General features: G+C 53.2%; 13 non-coding genes across 13 annotated transcripts; all 13 read right to left on the bottom strand.

Annotated features, from left to right (window-relative positions):
• Positions 1-288: 288 nt before the first annotated feature.
• TRNAE-CUC (transfer RNA glutamic acid (anticodon CUC)) lies at positions 289-360 on the bottom strand. Its single transcript has one exon. It is a non-coding gene; the product is annotated as a tRNA-Glu (tRNA).
• Positions 361-990: 630 nt separating this feature from the next.
• On the bottom strand, positions 991-1,062 carry TRNAE-UUC (transfer RNA glutamic acid (anticodon UUC)). The gene has a single exon. It is a non-coding gene; the product is annotated as a tRNA-Glu (tRNA).
• Positions 1,063-2,508: 1,446 nt separating this feature from the next.
• TRNAE-CUC (transfer RNA glutamic acid (anticodon CUC)) lies at positions 2,509-2,580 on the bottom strand. Its single transcript has one exon. It is a non-coding gene; the product is annotated as a tRNA-Glu (tRNA).
• A 630-nt stretch (positions 2,581-3,210) lies between these two features.
• TRNAE-UUC (transfer RNA glutamic acid (anticodon UUC)) lies at positions 3,211-3,282 on the bottom strand. Its single transcript has one exon. It is a non-coding gene; the product is annotated as a tRNA-Glu (tRNA).
• Positions 3,283-4,728: 1,446 nt separating this feature from the next.
• TRNAE-CUC (transfer RNA glutamic acid (anticodon CUC)) lies at positions 4,729-4,800 on the bottom strand. The gene has a single exon. It is a non-coding gene; the product is annotated as a tRNA-Glu (tRNA).
• Positions 4,801-7,650: 2,850 nt separating this feature from the next.
• On the bottom strand, positions 7,651-7,722 carry TRNAE-UUC (transfer RNA glutamic acid (anticodon UUC)). Its single transcript has one exon. It is a non-coding gene; the product is annotated as a tRNA-Glu (tRNA).
• Positions 7,723-9,168: 1,446 nt separating this feature from the next.
• TRNAE-CUC (transfer RNA glutamic acid (anticodon CUC)) lies at positions 9,169-9,240 on the bottom strand. The gene has a single exon. It is a non-coding gene; the product is annotated as a tRNA-Glu (tRNA).
• Positions 9,241-9,870: 630 nt separating this feature from the next.
• TRNAE-UUC (transfer RNA glutamic acid (anticodon UUC)) lies at positions 9,871-9,942 on the bottom strand. The gene has a single exon. It is a non-coding gene; the product is annotated as a tRNA-Glu (tRNA).
• A 1,446-nt stretch (positions 9,943-11,388) lies between these two features.
• Positions 11,389-11,460, bottom strand: TRNAE-CUC (transfer RNA glutamic acid (anticodon CUC)). Its single transcript has one exon. It is a non-coding gene; the product is annotated as a tRNA-Glu (tRNA).
• A 2,148-nt stretch (positions 11,461-13,608) lies between these two features.
• On the bottom strand, positions 13,609-13,680 carry TRNAE-CUC (transfer RNA glutamic acid (anticodon CUC)). The gene has a single exon. It is a non-coding gene; the product is annotated as a tRNA-Glu (tRNA).
• Positions 13,681-14,310: 630 nt separating this feature from the next.
• TRNAE-UUC (transfer RNA glutamic acid (anticodon UUC)) lies at positions 14,311-14,382 on the bottom strand. The gene has a single exon. It is a non-coding gene; the product is annotated as a tRNA-Glu (tRNA).
• Positions 14,383-15,828: 1,446 nt separating this feature from the next.
• On the bottom strand, positions 15,829-15,900 carry TRNAE-CUC (transfer RNA glutamic acid (anticodon CUC)). The gene has a single exon. It is a non-coding gene; the product is annotated as a tRNA-Glu (tRNA).
• A 2,147-nt stretch (positions 15,901-18,047) lies between these two features.
• Positions 18,048-18,119, bottom strand: TRNAE-CUC (transfer RNA glutamic acid (anticodon CUC)). The gene has a single exon. It is a non-coding gene; the product is annotated as a tRNA-Glu (tRNA).
• Positions 18,120-19,583: the final 1,464 nt, after the last annotated feature.

Here is a 19,583-nt window from a genome sequence, read left to right on the forward strand (position 1 = left end):
GGAGACAAAGCCTGCGGCCCTGTCAAAGATGACTTCCTGCCGCACACCATGTGGTCAGAAGCCTACGAAAAGAAGCGCACCTCGGAATACAGAATCTCACTTCCTCAAGAGCCTTGCACAAGAGATTTTCCTCCCGCCGAGGAAAGCAACTCAAAGGGAACCTTGCGAAAATCAAATTAGGAGCCAGATTGCGGGATGCTAGGCAAACTGTTTGTCAGAAAAGCAAATTCATTTTGAGAAGCCCTGACCTGCGGGAAGGAAAAGCATTCAAGGGCAGAAGAAGGACTGTTCCCTGACCGGGAATCGAACCCGGGCCGCGGCGGTGAGAGCGCCGAATCCTAACCACTAGACCACCAGGGAACCCACAGCCATACAGCAAAAGTTCCTACACTGCTCTCCTAGTGACAAAGCTCATGGGGGCTGAAAGCATATTTTATTCTACAGCGAATATGAATCAGAACTTGAAAAAACACTCATGATTCCACCAGACTGTTTGTCACTTCCAAGCACAGGCCATCCCCTCCCCCGTGCTACTGAACCGACGAATTCCTGTACAATCGGGATCCCCGGGAAATCACAAGAGGGACACCTAGTGGCCGCTGATAGCTCAAAGACAGCTGGTACACCTTCTCACACCTACCTCGTTATTCAGCTTGCTGGAAGAATACATTGCGAATGACCGATTCAAGAGTGCAAGGGAGAAGAGTGCTCCAAAGTAGATGTATACATCGCAGCCGGGTTTTCCAGCAATTTACCTTTCTGATGAGCTGGTACTGCACTTTACGCCCACATAGAGCACCTGACTGGGTGGGGGACTGCGTGCGCATGAAGGTGGCTGAGGGCAATGGGAGCAAAGCAACCTGGGACACAGGGGACCCAGCCCCTTTCCTCTGCTTTCGTCTATAGGTCGGGGTGCCTTTTTAAGGACCTTCGATTAAAAAAAGCTGAGCTGCGTGGACAAATTACGCACGTCTACGTCTTAGAAGGATCTTCCCTGACCGGGAATCGAACCCGGGCCGCGGCGGTGAAAGCGCCGAATCCTAGCCACTAGACCACCAGGGAGGAGATGCTCTTGTGAGCCTGCCTTGCTCACTTCCTTATTGTGACTAAGCTAACTCCACTGTATAGATTGCCCATAAAGTACGAGTGGGGAAAAGTTAGGTGTCACACAGTGTGTTTGTCATAAGCAATTACCTTTATCCTCCTGCAAAAGCCTTTTTACTCTGCAATCACCTCTTGCTGGACAGCCTGCGCTGGAGCAGCCAGCATGAAAAGGGAGCTGAGTAAGGCAGGTCCTAGGGTCTCACCAGGGTGGCCGAGTGGTTAAGGCGTTGGACTTAAGATCCAATGGACAGTTGTCCGCATGGGTTCGAGCCCCATCCCTGGTATGGGTTTTCAGCGGGTGTGTAGGAACTTGCAGATGCTTTTGTAAAGCATTTTCCTCTGCCCTCCTCACCCTCCCAGTGCCCTTCCTTAACAGTCCCAATTCACGTCTCAGCTGTGGGGTCTGCTGCTACTCTGCACTTAGCATGGATGCTTCCCAAAGCAATGCAGTGCCACCTACGCAGAGCCCCTGCTTAGAGAAATACACCTCCTATGTCTTTTCCCACTGAAGGGAGCAGGAGGAAGTACTTGCTTCCTGGGGAACATGGGCCTGCCACTGGAATTTGTTAACCCGCCTCTTGCGGATTTCTCCCCTTTCTTTGATTTACACCTGCAGGCTCTCCCTTGCCATCGGAGCAGGATCTGCTGATGCAGGCCCGGCTGGATCAAATGTGCAAAGGCTTGTCCCCAGGCCTCGGGAAAAAATTGAGCAGAGATTCCCGCCTCCGCCTCCTCTTGCCTTCCGAACGGGCTTCCAAACGGGCAATGCCCTGACGGGTCCCCCACACCCCATCCTGCCCATGCCCACACCCCTGTATATGAGGGTGACCCATGTCCCTCACCCTCCATGCTCGAACGGAAGACACGTGTGTCCTGAGGGGAGCGCCAGACAGGCATTTCTCCGGCCAGGCAGACCCCTGCAGCACCCGTTAGGCTCCAAAGCCTGTACATTCCCAAGATGCCACTGGCCACTATGCAAATCAGACAGCCCTGGCCACACCCTCTCCGCCGCTGGGCTCTGCTGCTTTCGGTACGTGCAGCTCAGCTTTTTCTTACCCTGAACCAGACTTCCGTTTCAGCAAAAAGCTGGGTTGCAGTGGGTCCGGGATGCCATTTGGAGACAAAGCCTGCGGCCCTGTCAAAGATGACTTCCTGCCGCACACCATGTGGTCAGAAGCTTACGAAAAGAAGCGCACCTCGGAATACAGAATCTCACTTCCTCAAGAGCCTTGCACAAGAGATTTTCCTCCCGCCGAGGAAAGCAACTCAAAGGGAACCTTGCGAAAATCAAATTAGGAGCCAGATTGCGGGATGCTAGACAAACTGTTTGTCAGAAAAGCAAATTCATTTTGAGAAGCCCTGACCTGCGGGAAGGAAAAGCATTCAAGGGCAGAAGAAGGACTGTTCCCTGACCGGGAATCGAACCCGGGCCGCGGCGGTGAGAGCGCCGAATCCTAACCACTAGACCACCAGGGAACCCACAGCCATACAGCAAAAGTTCCTACACTGCTCTCCTAGTGACAAAGCTCATGGGGGCTGAAAGCATATTTTATTCTACAGCGAATATGAATCAGAACTTGAAAAAACACTCATGATTCCACCAGACTGTTTGTCACTTCCAAGCACAGGCCATCCCCTCCCCCGTGCTACTGAACCGACGAATTCCTGTACAATCGGGATCCCCGGGAAATCACAAGAGGGACACCTAGTGGCCGCTGATAGCTCAAAGACAGCTGGTACACCTTCTCACACCTACCTCGTTATTCAGCTTGCTGGAAGAATACATTGCGAATGACCGATTCAAGAGTGCAAGGGAGAAGAGTGCTTCAAAGTAGATGTATACATCGCAGCCGGGTTTTCCAGCAATTTACCTTTCTGATGAGCTGGTACTGCACTTTACGCCCACATAGAGCACCTGACTGGGTGGGGGACTGCGTGCGCATGAAGGTGGCTGAGGGCAATGGGAGCAAAGCAACCTGGGACACAGGGGACCCAGCCCCTTTCCTCTGCTTTCGTCTATAGGTCGGGGTGCCTTTTTAAGGACCTTCGATTAAAAAAAGCTGAGCTGCGTGGACAAATTACGCACGTCTACGTCTTAGAGGGATCTTCCCTGACCGGGAATCGAACCCGGGCCGCGGCGGTGAAAGCGCCGAATCCTAGCCACTAGACCACCAGGGAGGAGATGCTCTTGTGAGCCTGCCTTGCTCACTTCCTTATTGTGACTAAGCTAACTCCACTGTATAGATTGCCCATAAAGTACGAGTGGGGAAAAGTTAGGTGTCACACAGTGTGTTTGTCATAAGCAATTACCTTTATCCTCCTGCAAAAGCCTTTTTACTCTGCAATCACCTCTTGCTGGACAGCCTGCGCTGGAGCAGCCAGCATGAAAAGGGAGCTGAGTAAGGCAGGGCCTAGGGTCTCACCAGGGTGGCCGAGTGGTTAAGGCGTTGGACTTAAGATCCAATGGACAGTTGTCCGCATGGGTTCGAGCCCCATCCCTGGTATGGGTTTTCAGCGGGTGTGTAGGAACTTGCAGATGCTTTTTTAAAGCATTTTCCTCTGCCCTCCTCACCCTCCCAGTGCCCTTCCTTAACAGTCCCAATTCACGTCTCAGCTGTGGGGTCTGCTGCTACTCTGCACTTAGCATGGATGCTTCCCAAAGCAATGCAGTGCCACCTACGCAGAGCCCCTGCTTAGAGAAATACACCTCCTATGTCTTTTCCCACTGAAGGGAGCAGGAGGAAGTACTTGCTTCCTGGGGAACATGGGCCTGCCACTGGAATTTGTTAACCCGCCTCTTGCGGATTTCTCCCCTTTCTTTGATTTACACCTGCAGGCTCTCCCTTGCCATCGGAGCAGGATCTGCTGATGCAGGCCCGGCTGGATCAAATGTGCAAAGGCTTGTCCCCAGGCCTCGGGAAAAAATTGAGCAGAGATTCCCGCCTCCGCCTCCTCTTGCCTTCCGAACGGGCTTCCAAACGGGCAATGCCCTGATGGGTCCCCCACACCCCATCCTGCCCATGCCCACACCCCTGTATATGAGGGTGACCCATGTCCCTCACCCTCCATGCTCGAACGGAAGACACGTGTGTCCTGAGGGGAGCGCCAGACAGGCATTTCTCCGGCCAGGCAGACCCCTGCAGCACCCGTTAGGCTCCAAAGCCTGTACATTCCCAAGATGCCACTGGTCACTATGCAAATCAGACAGCCCTGGCCACACCCTCTCCGCCGCTGGGCTCTGCTGCTTTCGGTACGTGCAGCTCAGCTTTTTCTTACCCTGAACCAGACTTCCGTTTCAGCAAAAAGGTGGGTTGCAGTGGGTCCGGGATGCCATTTGGAGACAAAGCCTGCGGCCTTGTCAAAGATGACTTCCTGCCGCACACCATGTGGTCAGAAGCCTACGAAAAGAAGCGCACCTCGGAATACAGAATCTCACTTCCTCAAGAGCCTTGCACAAGAGATTTTCCTCCCGCCGAGGAAAGCAACTCAAAGGGAACCTTGCGAAAATCAAATTAGGAGCCAGATTGCGGGATGCTAGGCAAACTGTTTGTCAGAAAAGCAAATTCATTTTGAGAAGCCCTGACCTGCGGGAAGGAAAAGCATTCAAGGGCAGAAGAAGGACTGTTCCCTGACCGGGAATCGAACCCGGGCCGCGGCGGTGAGAGCGCCGAATCCTAACCACTAGACCACCAGGGAAGCCACAGCCATACAGCAAAAGTTCCTACACTGCTCTCCTAGTGACAAAGCTCATGGGGGCTGAAAGCATATTTTATTCTACAGCGAATATGAATCAGAACTTGAAAAAACACTCATGATTCCACCAGACTGTTTGTCACTTCCAAGCACAGGCCATCCCCTCCCCCGTGCTACTGAACCGACGAATTCCTGTACAATCGGGATCCCCGGGAAATCACAAGAGGGACACCTAGTGGCCGCTGATAGCTCAAAGACAGCTGGTACACCTTCTCACACCTACCTCGTTATTCAGCTTGCTGGAAGAATACATTGCGAATGACCGATTCAAGAGTGCAAGGGAGAAGAGTGCTCCAAAGTAGATGTATACATCGCAGCCGGGTTTTCCAGCAATTTACCTTTCTGATGAGCTGGTACTGCACTTTACGCCCACATAGAGCACCTGACTGGGTGGGGGACTGCGTGCGCATGAAGGTGGCTGAGGGCAATGGGAGCAAAGCAACCTGGGACACAGGGGACCCAGCCCCTTTCCTCTGCTTTCGTCTATAGGTCGGGGTGCCTTTTTAAGGACCTTCGATTAAAAAAAGATGAGCTGCGTGGACAAATTACGCACGTCTACGTCTTAGAGGGATCTTCCCTGACCGGGAATCGAACCCGGGCCGCAGCGGTGAAAGCGCCGAATCCTAGCCACTAGACCACCAGGGAGGAGATGCTCTTGTGAGCCTGCCTTGCTCACTTCCTTATTGTGACTAAGCTAACTCCACTGTATAGATTGCCCATAAAGTACGAGTGGGGAAAAGTTAGGTGTCACACAGTGTGTTTGTCATAAGCAATTACCTTTATCCTCCTGCAAAAGCCTCTTTACTCTGCAATCACCTCTTGCTGGACAGCCTGCGCTGGAGCAGCCAGCATGAAAAGGGAGCTGAGTAAGGCAGGGCCTAGGGTCTCACCAGGGTGGCCGAGTGGTTAAGGCGTTGGACTTAAGATCCAATGGACAGTTGTCCGCATGGGGTCGAGCCCCATCCCTGGTATGGGTTTTCAGCGGGTGTGTAGGAACTTGCAGATGCTTTTTTAAAGCATTTTCCTCTGCCCTCCTCACCCTCCCAGTGCCCTTCCTTAACAGTCCCAATTCACGTCTCAGCTGTAGGGTCTGCTGCTACTCTTCACTTAGCATGGATGCTTCCCAAAGCAATGCAGTGCCACCTACGCAGAGCCCCTGCTTAGAGAAATACACCTCCTATGTCTTTTCCCACTGAAGGGAGCAGGAGGAAGTACTTGCTTCCTGGGGAACATGGGCCTGCCACTGGAATTTGTTAACCCGCCTCTTGCGGATTTCTCCCCTTTCTTTGATTTACACCTGCAGGCTCTCCCTTGCCATCGGAGCAGGATCTGCTGATGCAGGCCCGGCTGGATCAAATGTGCAAAGGCTTGTCCCCAGGCCTCGGGAAAAAATTGAGCAGAGATTCCCGCCTCCGCCTCCTCTTGCCTTCCGAACGGGCTTCCAAACGGGCAATGCCCTGACGGGTCCCCCACACCCCATCCTGCCCATGCCCACACCCCTGTATATGAGGGTGACCCATGTCCCTCACCCTCCATGCTCGAACGGAAGACACGTGTGTCCTGAGGGGAGCGCCAGACAGGCATTTCTCCGGCCAGGCAGACCCCTGCAGCACCCGTTAGGCTCCAAAGCCTGTACATTCCCAAGATGCCACTGGCCACTATGCAAATCAGACAGCCCTGGCCACACCCTCTCCGCCGCTGGGCTCTGCTGCTTTCGGTACGTGCAGCTCAGCTTTTTCTTACCCTGAACCAGACTTCCGTTTCAGCAAAAAGCTGGGTTGCAGTGGGTCCGGGATGCCATTTGGAGACAAAGCCTGCGGCCCTGTCAAAGATGACTTCCTGCCGCACACCATGTGGTCAGAATCCTACGAAAAGAAGCGCACCTCAGAATACAGAATCTCACTTCCTCAAGAGCCTTGCACAAGAGATTTTCCTCCCGCCGAGGAAAGCAACTCAAAGGGAACCTTGCGAAAATCAGATTAGGAGCCAGATTGCGGGATGCTAGGCAAACTGTTTGTCAGAAAAGCAAATTCATTTTGAGAAGCCCTGACCTGCGGGAAGGAAAAGCATTCAAGGGCAGAAGAAGGACTGTTCCCTGACCGGGAATCGAACCCGGGCCGCGGCGGTGAGAGCGCTGAATCCTAACCACTAGACCACCAGGGAACCCACAGCCATACAGCAAAAGTTCCTACACTGCTCTCCTAGTGACAAAGCTCATGGGGGCTGAAAGCATATTTTATTCTACAGCGAATATGAATCAGAACTTGAAAAAACACTCATGATTCCACCAGACTGTTTGTCACTTCCAAGCACAGGCCATCCCCTCCCCCGTGCTACTGAACCGACGAATTCCTGTACAATCGGGATCCCCGGGAAATCACAAGAGGGACACCTAGTGGCCGCTGATAGCTCAAAGACAGCTGGTACACCTTCTCACACCTACCTCGTTATTCAGCTTGCTGGAAGAATACATTGCGAATGACCGATTCAAGAGTGCAAGGGAGAAGAGTGCTCCAAAGTAGATGTATACATCGCAGCCGGGTTTTCCAGCAATTTACCTTTCTGATGAGCTGGTACTGCCCTTTACGCCCACATAGAGCGCCTGACTGGGTGGGGGACTGCGTGCGCATGAAGGTGGCTGAGGGCAATGGGAGCAAAGCAACCTGGGACACAGGGGACCCAGCCCCTTTCCTCTGCTTTCGTCTATAGGTCGGGGTGCCTTTTTAAGGACCTTCGATTAAAAAAAGCTGAGCTGCGTGGACAAATTACGCACGTCTACGTCTTAGAGGGATCTTCCCTGACCGGGAATCGAACCCGGGCCGCGGCGGTGAAAGCGCCGAATCCTAGCCACTAGACCACCAGGGAGGAGATGCTCTTGTGAGCCTGCCTTGCTCACTTCCTTATTGTGACTAAGCTAACTCCACTGTATAGATTGCCCATAAAGTACGAGTGGGGAAAAGTTAGGTGTCACACAGTGTGTTTGTCATAAGCAATTACCTTTATCCTCCTGCAAAAGCCTTTTTACTCTGCAATCACCTCTTGCTGGACAGCCTGCGCTGGAGCAGCCAGCATGAAAAGGGAGCTGAGTAAGGCAGGGCCTAGGGTCTCACCAGGGTGGCCGAGTGGTTAAGGTGTTGGACTTAAGATCCAATGGACAGTTGTCCGCATGGGTTCGAGCCCCATCCCTGGTATGGGTTTTCAGCGGGTGTGTAGGAACTTGCAGATGCTTTTTTAAAGCATTTTCCTCTGCCCTCCTCACCCTCCCAGTGCCCTTCCTTAACAGTCCCAATTCACGTCTCAGCTGTGGGGTCTGCTGCTACTCTGCACTTAGCATGGATGCTTCCCAAAGCAATGCAGTGCCACCTACGCAGAGCCCCTGCTTAGAGAAATACACCTCCTATGTCTTTTCCCACTGAAGGGAGCAGGAGGAAGTACTTGCTTCCTGGGGAACATGGGCCTGCCACTGGAATTTGTTAACCCGCCTCTTGCGGATTTCTCCCCTTTCTTTGATTTACACCTGCAGGCTCTCCCTTGCCATCGGAGCAGGATCTGCTGATGCAGGCCCGGCTGGATCAAATGTGCAAAGGCTTGTCCCCAGGCCTCGGGAAAAAATTGAGCAGAGATTCCCGCCTCCGCCTCCTCTTGCCTTCCGAACGGGCTTCCAAACGGGCAATGCCCTGACGGGTCCCCCACGCCCCATCCTGCCCATGCCCACACCCCTGTATATGAGGGTGACCCATGTCCCTCACCCTCCATGCTCGAACGGAAGACACGTGTGTCCTGAGGGGAGCGCCAGACAGGCATTTCTCCGGCCAGGCAGACCCCTGCAGCACCCGTTAAGCTCCAAAGCCTGTACATTCCCAAGATGCCACTGGTCACTATGCAAATCAGACAGCCCTGGCCACACCCTCTCCGCCGCTGGGCTCTGCTGCTTTCGGTACGTGCAGCTCAGCTTTTTCTTACCCTGAACCAGACTTCCGTTTCAGCAAAAAGGTGGGTTGCAGTGGGTCCGGGATGCCATTTGGAGACAAAGCCTGCGGCCCTGTCAAAGATGACTTCCTGCCGCACACCATGTGGTCAGAAGCTTACGAAAAGAAGCGCACCTCGGAATACAGAATCTCACTTCCTCAAGAGCCTTGCACAAGAGATTTTCCTCCCGCCGAGGAAAGCAACTCAAAGGGAACCTTGCGAAAATCAAATTAGGAGCCAGATTGCGGGATGCTAGACAAACTGTTTGTCAGAAAAGCAAATTCATTTTGAGAAGCCCTGACCTGCGGGAAGGAAAAGCATTCAAGGGCAGAAGAAGGACTGTTCCCTGACCGGGAATCGAACCCGGGCCGCGGCGGTGAGAGCGCCGAATCCTAACCACTAGACCACCAGGGAACCCACAGCCATACAGCAAAAGTTCCTACACTGCTCTCCTAGTGACAAAGCTCATGGGGGCTGAAAGCATATTTTATTCTACAGCGAATATGAATCAGAACTTGAAAAAACACTCATGATTCCACCAGACTGTTTGTCACTTCCAAGCACAGGCCATCCCCTCCCCCGTGCTACTGAACCGACGAATTCCTGTACAATCGGGATCCCCGGGAAATCACAAGAGGGACACCTAGTGGCCGCTGATAGCTCAAAGACAGCTGGTACACCTTCTCACACCTACCTCGTTATTCAGCTTGCTGGAAGAATACATTGCGAATGACCGATTCAAGAGTGCAAGGGAGAAGAGTGCTCCAAAGTAGATGTATACATCGCAGCCGGGTTTTCCAGCAATTTACCTTTCTGATGAGCTGGTACTGCACTTTACGCCCACATAGAGCACCTGACTGGGTGGGGGACTGCGTGCGCATGAAGGTGGCTGAGGGCAATGGGAGCAAAGCAACCTGGGACACAGGGGACCCAGCCCCTTTCCTCTGCTTTCGTCTATAGGTCGGGGTGCCTTTTTAAGGACCTTCGATTAAAAAAAGCTGAGCTGCGTGGACAAATTACGCACGTCTACGTCTTAGAGGGATCTTCCCTGACCGGGAATCGAACCCGGGCCGCGGCGGTGAAAGCGCCGAATCCTAGCCACTAGACCACCAGGGAGGAGATGCTCTTGTGAGCCTGCCTTGCTCACTTCCTTATTGTGACTAAGCTAACTCCACTGTATAGATTGCCCATAAAGTACGAGTGGGGAAAAGTTAGGTGTCACACAGTGTGTTTGTCATAAGCAATTACCTTTATCCTCCTGCAAAAGCCTTTTTACTCTGCAATCACCTCTTGCTGGACAGCCTGCGCTGGAGCAGCCAGCATGAAAAGGGAGCTGAGTAAGGCAGGGCCTAGGGTCTCACCAGGGTGGCCGAGTGGTTAAGGCGTTGGACTTAAGATCCAATGGACAGTTGTCCGCATGGGTTCGAGCCCCATCCCTGGTATGGGTTTTCAGCGGGTGTGTAGGAACTTGCAGATGCTTTTTTAAAGCATTTTCCTCTGCCCTCCTCACCCTCCCAGTGCCCTTCCTTAACAGTCCCAATTCACGTCTCAGCTGTGGGGTCTGCTGCTACTCTGCACTTAGCATGGATGCTTCCCAAAGCAATGCAGTGCCACCTACGCAGAGCCCCTGCTTAGAGAAATACACCTCCTATGTCTTTTCCCACTGAAGGGAGCAGGAGGAAGTACTTGCTTCCTGGGGAACATGGGCCTGCCACTGGAATTTGTTAACCCGCCTCTTGCGGATTTCTCCCCTTTCTTTGATTTACACCTGCAGGCTCTCCCTTGCCATCGGAGCAGGATCTGCTGATGCAGGCCCGGCTGGATCAAATGTGCAAAGGCTTGTCCCCAGGCCTCGGGAAAAAATTGAGCAGAGATTCCCGCCTCCGCCTCCTCTTGCCTTCCGAACGGGCTTCCAAACGGGCAATGCCCTGATGGGTCCCCCACACCCCATCCTGCCCATGCCCACACCCCTGTATATGAGGGTGACCCATGTCCCTCACCCTCCATGCTCGAACGGAAGACACGTGTGTCCTGAGGGGAGCGCCAGACAGGCATTTCTCCGGCCAGGCAGACCCCTGCAGCACCCGTTAGGCTCCAAAGCCTGTACATTCCCAAGATGCCACTGGTCACTATGCAAATCAGACAGCCCTGGCCACACCCTCTCCGCCGCTGGGCTCTGCTGCTTTCGGTACGTGCAGCTCAGCTTTTTCTTACCCTGAACCAGACTTCCGTTTCAGCAAAAAGGTGGGTTGCAGTGGGTCCGGGATGCCATTTGGAGACAAAGCCTGCGGCCTTGTCAAAGATGACTTCCTGCCGCACACCATGTGGTCAGAAGCCTACGTTAAGAAGCGCACCTCGGAATACAGAATCTCACTTCCTCAAGAGCCTTGCACAAGAGATTTTCCTCCCGCCGAGGAAAGCAACTCAAAGGGAACCTTGCGAAAATCAAATTAGGAGCCAGATTGCGGGATGCTAGGCAAACTGTTTGTCAGAAAAGCAAATTCATTTTGAGAAGCCCTGACCTGCGGGAAGGAAAAGCATTCAAGGGCAGAAGAAGGACTGTTCCCTGACCGGGAATCGAACCCGGGCCGCGGCGGTGAGAGCGCCGAATCCTAACCACTAGACCACCAGGGAAGCCACAGCCATACAGCAAAAGTTCCTACACTGCTCTCCTAGTGACAAAGCTCATGGGGGCTGAAAGCATATTTTATTCTACAGCGAATATGAATCAGAACTTGAAAAAACACTCATGATTCCACCAGACTGTTTGTCACTTCCAAGCACAGGCCATCCCCTCCCCCGTGCTACTGAACCGACGAATTCCTGTACAATCGGGATCCCCGGGAAATCACAAGAGGGACACCTAGTGGCCGCTGATAGCTCAAAGACAGCTGGTACACCTTCTCACACCTACCTCGTTATTCAGCTTGCTGGAAGAATACATTGCGAATGACCGATTCAAGAGTGCAAGGGAGAAGAGTGCTCCAAAGTAGATGTATACATCGCAGCCGGGTTTTCCAGCAATTTACCTTTCTGATGAGCTGGTACTGCACTTTACGCCCACATAGAGCACCTGACTGGGTGGGGGACTGCGTGCGCATGAAGGTGGCTGAGGGCAATGGGAGCAAAGCAACCTGGGACACAGGGGACCCAGCCCCTTTCCTCTGCTTTCGTCTATAGGTCGGGGTGCCTTTTTAAGGACCTTCGATTAAAAAAAGCTGAGCTGCGTGGACAAATTACGCACGTCTACGTCTTAGAGGGATCTTCCCTGACCGGGAATCGAACCCGGGCCGCAGCGGTGAAAGCGCCGAATCCTAGCCACTAGACCACCAGGGAGGAGATGCTCTTGTGAGCCTGCCTTGCTCACTTCCTTATTGTGACTAAGCTAACTCCACTGTATAGATTGCCCATAAAGTACGAGTGGGGAAAAGTTAGGTGTCACACAGTGTGTTTGTCATAAGCAATTACCTTTATCCTCCTGCAAAAGCCTCTTTACTCTGCAATCACCTCTTGCTGGACAGCCTGCGCTGGAGCAGCCAGCATGAAAAGGGAGCTGAGTAAGGCAGGGCCTAGGGTCTCACCAGGGTGGCCGAGTGGTTAAGGCGTTGGACTTAAGATCCAATGGACAGTTGTCCGCATGGGTTCGAGCCCCATCCCTGGTATGGGTTTTCAGCGGGTGTGTAGGAACTTGCAGATGCTTTTTTAAAGCATTTTCCTCTGCCCTCCTCACCCTCCCAGTGCCCTTCCTTAACAGTCCCAATTCACGTCTCAGCTGTAGGGTCTGCTGCTACTCTGCACTTAGCATGGATGCTTCCCAAAGCAATGCAGTGCCACCTACGCAGAGCCCCTGCTTAGAGAAATACACCTCCTATGTCTTTTCCCACTGAAGGGAGCAGGAGGAAGTACTTGCTTCCTGGGGAACATGGGCCTGCCACTGGAATTTGTTAACCCGCCTCTTGCGGATTTCTCCCCTTTCTTTGATTTACACCTGCAGGCTCTCCCTTGCCATCGGAGCAGGATCTGCTGATGCAGGCCCGGCTGGATCAAATGTGCAAAGGCTTGTCCCCAGGCCTCGGGAAAAAATTGAGCAGAGATTCCCGCCTCCGCCTCCTCTTGCCTTCCGAACGGGCTTCCAAACGGGCAATGCCCTGACGGGTCCCCCACGCCCCATCCTGCCCATGCCCACACCCCTGTATATGAGGGTGACCCATGTCCCTCACCCTCCATGCTCGAACGGAAGACACGTGTGTCCTGAGGGGAGCGCCAGACAGGCATTTCTCCGGCCAGGCAGACCCCTGCAGCACCCGTTAAGCTCCAAAGCCTGTACATTCCCAAGATGCCACTGGTCACTATGCAAATCAGACAGCCCTGGCCACACCCTCTCCGCCGCTGGGCTCTGCTGCTTTCGGTACGTGCAGCTCAGCTTTTTCTTACCCTGAACCAGACTTCCGTTTCAGCAAAAAGGTGGGTTGCAGTGGGTCCGGGATGCCATTTGGAGACAAAGCCTGCGGCCCTGTCAAAGATGACTTCCTGCCGCACACCATGTGGTCAGAAGCTTACGAAAAGAAGCGCACCTCGGAATACAGAATCTCACTTCCTCAAGAGCCTTGCACAAGAGATTTTCCTCCCGCCGAGGAAAGCAACTCAAAGGGAACCTTGCGAAAATCAAATTAGGAGCCAGATTGCGGGATGCTAGACAAACTGTTTGTCAGAAAAGCAAATTCATTTTGAGAAGCCCTGACCTGCGGGAAGGAAAAGCATTCAAGGGCAGAAGAAGGACTGTTCCCTGACCGGGAATCGAACCCGGGCCGCGGCGGTGAGAGCGCCGAATCCTAACCACTAGACCACCAGGGAACCCACAGCCATACAGCAAAAGTTCCTACACTGCTCTCCTAGTGACAAAGCTCATGGGGGCTGAAAGCATATTTTATTCTACAGCGAATATGAATCAGAACTTGAAAAAACACTCATGATTCCACCAGACTGTTTGTCACTTCCAAGCACAGGCCATCCCCTCCCCCGTGCTACTGAACCGACGAATTCCTGTACAATCGGGATCCCCGGGAAATCACAAGAGGGACACCTAGTGGCCGCTGATAGCTCAAAGACAGCTGGTACACCTTCTCACACCTACCTCGTTATTCAGCTTGCTGGAAGAATACATTGCGAATGACCGATTCAAGAGTGCAAGGGAGAAGAGTGCTCCAAAGTAGATGTATACATCGCAGCCGGGTTTTCCAGCAATTTACCTTTCTGATGAGCTGGTACTGCACTTTACGCCCACATAGAGCACCTGACTGGGTGGGGGACTGCGTGCGCATGAAGGTGGCTGAGGGCAATGGGAGCAAAGCAACCTGGGACACAGGGGACCCAGCCCCTTTCCTCTGCTTTCGTCTATAGGTCGGGGTGCCTTTTTAAGGACCTTCGATTAAAAAAAGCTGAGCTGCGTGGACAAATTACGCACGTCTACGTCTTAGAGGGATCTTCCCTGACCGGGAATCGAACCCGGGCCGCGGCGGTGAAAGCGCCGAATCCTAGCCACTAGACCACCAGGGAGGAGATGCTCTTGTGAGCCTGCCTTGCTCACTTCCTTATTGTGACTAAGCTAACTCCACTGTATAGATTGCCCATAAAGTACGAGTGGGGAAAAGTTAGGTGTCACACAGTGTGTTTGTCATAAGCAATTACCTTTATCCTCCTGCAAAAGCCTTTTTACTCTGCAATCACCTCTTGCTGGACAGCCTGCGCTGGAGCAGCCAGCATGAAAAGGGAGCTGAGTAAGGCAGGGCCTAGGGTCTCACCAGGGTGGCCGAGTGGTTAAGGCGTTGGACTTAAGATCCAATGGACAGTTGTCCGCATGGGTTCGAGCCCCATCCCTGGTATGGGTTTTCAGCGGGTGTGTAGGAACTTGCAGATGCTTTTTTAAAGCATTTTCCTCTGCCCTCCTCACCCTCCCAGTGCCCTTCCTTAACAGTCCCAATTCACGTCTCAGCTGTGGGGTCTGCTGCTACTCTGCACTTAGCATGGATGCTTCCCAAAGCAATGCAGTGCCACCTACGCAGAGCCCCTGCTTAGAGAAATACACCTCCTATGTCTTTTCCCACTGAAGGGAGCAGGAGGAAGTACTTGCTTCCTGGGGAACATGGGCCTGCCACTGGAATTTGTTAACCCGCCTCTTGCGGATTTCTCCCCTTTCTTTGATTTACACCTGCAGGCTCTCCCTTGCCATCGGAGCAGGATCTGCTGATGCAGGCCCGGCTGGATCAAATGTGCAAAGGCTTGTCCCCAGGCCTCGGGAAAAAATTGAGCAGAGATTCCCGCCTCCGCCTCCTCTTGCCTTCCGAACGGGCTTCCAAACGGGCAATGCCCTGATGGGTCCCCCACACCCCATCCTGCCCATGCCCACACCCCTGTATATGAGGGTGACCCATGTCCCTCACCCTCCATGCTCGAACGGAAGACACGTGTGTCCTGAGGGGAGCGCCAGACAGGCATTTCTCCGGCCAGGCAGACCCCTGCAGCACCCGTTAGGCTCCAAAGCCTGTACATTCCCAAGATGCCACTGGTCACTATGCAAATCAGACAGCCCTGGCCACACCCTCTCCGCCGCTGGGCTCTGCTGCTTTCGGTACGTGCAGCTCAGCTTTTTCTTGCCCTGAACCAGACTTCCATTTCAGCAAAAAGGTGGGTTGCAGTGGGTCCGGGATGCCATTTGGAGACAAAGCCTGCGGCCTTGTCAAAGATGACTTCCTGCCGCACACCATGTGGTCAGAAGCCTACGAAAAGAAGCGCACCTCGGAATACAGAATCTCACTTCCTCAAGAGCCTTGCACAAGAGATTTTCCTCCCGCCGAGGAAAGCAACTCAAAGGGAACCTTGCGAAAATCAAATTAGGAGCCAGATTGCGGGATGCTAGGCAAACTGTTTGTCAGAAAAGCAAATTCATTTTGAGAAGCCCTGACCTGCGGGAAGGAAAAGCATTCAAGGGCAGAAGAAGGACTGTTCCCTGACCGGGAATCGAACCCGGGCCGCGGCGGTGAGAGCGCCGAATCCTAACCACTAGACCACCAGGGAAGCCACAGCCATACAGCAAAAGTTCCTACACTGCTCTCCTAGTGACAAAGCTCATGGGGGCTGAAAGCATATTTTATTCTACAGCGAATATGAATCAGAACTTGAAAAAACACTCATGATTCCACCAGACTGTTTGTCACTTCCAAGCACAGGCCATCCCCTCCCCCGTGCTACTGAACCGACGAATTCCTGTACAATCGGGATCCCCGGGAAATCACAAGAGGGACACCTAGTGGCCGCTGATAGCTCAAAGACAGCTGGTACACCTTCTCACACCTACCTCGTTATTCAGCTTGCTGGAAGAATACATTGCGAATGACCGATTCAAGAGTGCAAGGGAGAAGAGTGCTCCAAAGTAGATGTATACATCGCAGCCGGGTTTTCCAGCAATTTACCTTTCTGATGAGCTGGTACTGCACTTTACGCCCACATAGAGCACCTGACTGGGTGGGGGACTGCGTGCGCATGAAGGTGGCTGAGGGCAATGGGAGCAAAGCAACCTGGGACACAGGGGACCCAGCCCCTTTCCTCTGCTTTCGTCTATAGGTCGGGGTGCCTTTTTAAGGACCTTCGATTAAAAAAAGCTGAGCTGCGTGGACAAATTACGCACGTCTACGTCTTAGAGGGATCTTCCCTGACCGGGAATCGAACCCGGGCCGCAGCGGTGAAAGCGCCGAATCCTAGCCACTAGACCACCAGGGAGGAGATGCTCTTATGAGCCTGCCTTGCTCACTTCCTTATTGTGACTAAGCTAACTCCACTGTATAGATTGCCCATAAAGTACGAGTGGGGAAAAGTTAGGTGTCACACAGTGTGTTTGTCATAAGCAATTACCTTTATCCTCCTGCAAAAGCCTCTTTACTCTGCAATCACCTCTTGCTGGACAGCCTGCGCTGGAGCAGCCAGCATGAAAAGGGAGCTGAGTAAGGCAGGGCCTAGGGTCTCACCAGGGTGGCCGAGTGGTTAAGGCGTTGGACTTAAGATCCAATGGACAGTTGTCCGCATGGGTTCGAGCCCCATCCCTGGTATGGGTTTTCAGCGGGTGTGTAGGAACTTGCAGATGCTTTTTTAAAGCATTTTCCTCTGCCCTCCTCACCCTCCCAGTGCCCTTCCTTAACAGTCCCAATTCACGTCTCAGCTGTAGGGTCTGCTGCTACTCTGCACTTAGCATGGATGCTTCCCAAAGCAATGCAGTGCCACCTACGCAGAGCCCCTGCTTAGAGAAATACACCTCCTATGTCTTTTCCCACTGAAGGGAGCAGGAGGAAGTACTTGCTTCCTGGGGAACATGGGCCTGCCACTGGAATTTGTTAACCCGCCTCTTGCGGATTTCTCCCCTTTCTTTGATTTACACCTGCAGGCTCTCCCTTGCCATCGGAGCAGGATCTGCTGATGCAGGCCCGGCTGGATCAAATGTGCAAAGGCTTGTCCCCAGGCCTCGGGAAAAAATTGAGCAGAGATTCCCGCCTCCGCCTCCTCTTGCCTTCCGAACGGGCTTCCAAACGGGCAATGCCCTGACGGGTCCCCCACACCCCATCCTGCCCATGCCCACACCCCTGTATATGAGGGTGACCATGTCCCTCACCCTCCATGCTCGAACGGAAGACACGTGTGTCCTGAGGGGAGCGCCAGACAGGCATTTCTCCGGCCAGGCAGACCCCTGCAGCACCCGTTAGGCTCCAAAGCCTGTACATTCCCAAGATGCCACTGGCCACTATGCAAATCAGACAGCCCTGGCCACACCCTCTCCGCCGCTGGGCTCTGCTGCTTTCGGTACGTGCAGCTCAGCTTTTTCTTACCCTGAACCAGACTTCCGTTTCAGCAAAAAGCTGGGTTGCAGTGGGTCCGGGATGCCATTTGGAGACAAAGCCTGCGGCCCTGTCAAAGATGACTTCCTGCCGCACACCATGTGGTCAGAATCCTACGAAAAGAAGCGCACCTCAGAATACAGAATCTCACTTCCTCAAGAGCCTTGCACAAGAGATTTTCCTCCCGCCGAGGAAAGCAACTCAAAGGGAACCTTGCGAAAATCAGATTAGGAGCCAGATTGCGGGATGCTAGGCAAACTGTTTGTCAGAAAAGCAAATTCATTTTGAGAAGCCCTGACCTGCGGGAAGGAAAAGCATTCAAGGGCAGAAGAAGGACTGTTCCCTGACCGGGAATCGAACCCGGGCCGCGGCGGTGAGAGCGCCGAATCCTAACCACTAGACCACCAGGGAACCCACAGCCATACAGCAAAAGTTCCTACACTGCTCTCCTAGTGACAAAGCTCATGGGGGCTGAAAGCATATTTTATTCTACAGCGAATATGAATCAGAACTTGAAAAAACACTCATGATTCCACCAGACTGTTTGTCACTTCCAAGCACAGGCCATCCCCTCCCCCGTGCTACTGAACCGACGAATTCCTGTACAATCGGGATCCCCGGGAAATCACAAGAGGGACACCTAGTGGCCGCTGATAGCTCAAAGACAGCTGGTACACCTTCTCACACCTACCTCGTTATTCAGCTTGCTGGAAAAATACATTGCGAATGACCGATTCAAGAGTGCAAGGGAGAGGAGTGCTCCAAAGTAGATGTATACATCGCAGCCGGGTTTTCCAGCAATTTACCTTTCTGATGAGCTGGTACTGCACTTTACGCCCACATAGAGCACCTGACTGGGTGGGGGACTGCGTGCGCATGAAGGTGGCTGAGGGCAATGGGAGCAAAGCAACCTGGGACACAGGGGACCCAGCCCCTTTCCTCTGCTTTCGTCTATAGGTCGGGGTGCCTTTTTAAGGACCTTCGATTAAAAAAAGCTGAGCTGCGTGGACAAATTACGCACGTCTACGTCTTAGAGGGATCTTCCCTGACCGGGAATCGAACCCGGGCAGCGGCGGTGAAAGCGCCGAATCCTAGCCACTAGACCACCAGGGAGGAGATGCTCTTGTGATCCTGCCTTGCTCACTTCCTTATTGTGACTAAGCTAACTCCACTGTATAGATTGCCCATAAAGTACGAGTGGGGAAAAGTTAGGTGTCACACAGTGTGTTTGTCATAAGCAATTACCTTTATCCTCCTGCAAAAGCCTTTTTACTCTGCAATCACCTCTTGCTGGACAGCCTGCGCTGGAGCAGCCAGCATGAAAAGGAAGCTGAGTAAGGCAGGGCCTAGGGTCTCACCAGGGTGGCCGAGTGGTTAAGGCGTTGGACTTAAGATCCAATGGACAGTTGTCCGCATGGGTTCGAGCCCCATCCCTGGTATGGGTTTTCAGCGGGTGTGTAGGAACTTGCAGATGCTTTTGTAAAGCATTTTCCTCTGCCCTCCTCACCCTCCCAGTGCCCTTCCTTAACAGTCCCAATTCACGTCTCAGCTGTGGGGTCTGCTGCTACTCTGCACTTAGCATGGATGCTTCCCAAAGCAATGCAGTGCCACCTACGCAGAGCCCCTGCTTAGAGAAATACACCTCCTATGTCTTTTCCCACTGAAGGGAGCAGGAGGAAGTACTTGCTTCCTGGGGAACATGGGCCTGCCACTGGAATTTGTTAACCCGCCTCTTGCGGATTTCTCCCCTTTCTTTGATTTACACCTGCAGGCTCTCCCTTGCCATCGGAGCAGGATCTGCTGATGCAGGCCCGGCAGGATCAAATGTGCAAAGGCTTGTCCCCAGGCCTCGGGAAAAAATTGAGCAGAGATTCC

Source organism: Triturus cristatus, chromosome 5_2, assembly GCF_964204655.1.
Source record: "Triturus cristatus chromosome 5_2, aTriCri1.1, whole genome shotgun sequence".
Taxonomy (NCBI): Eukaryota; Metazoa; Chordata; class Amphibia; order Caudata; family Salamandridae; genus Triturus; species Triturus cristatus.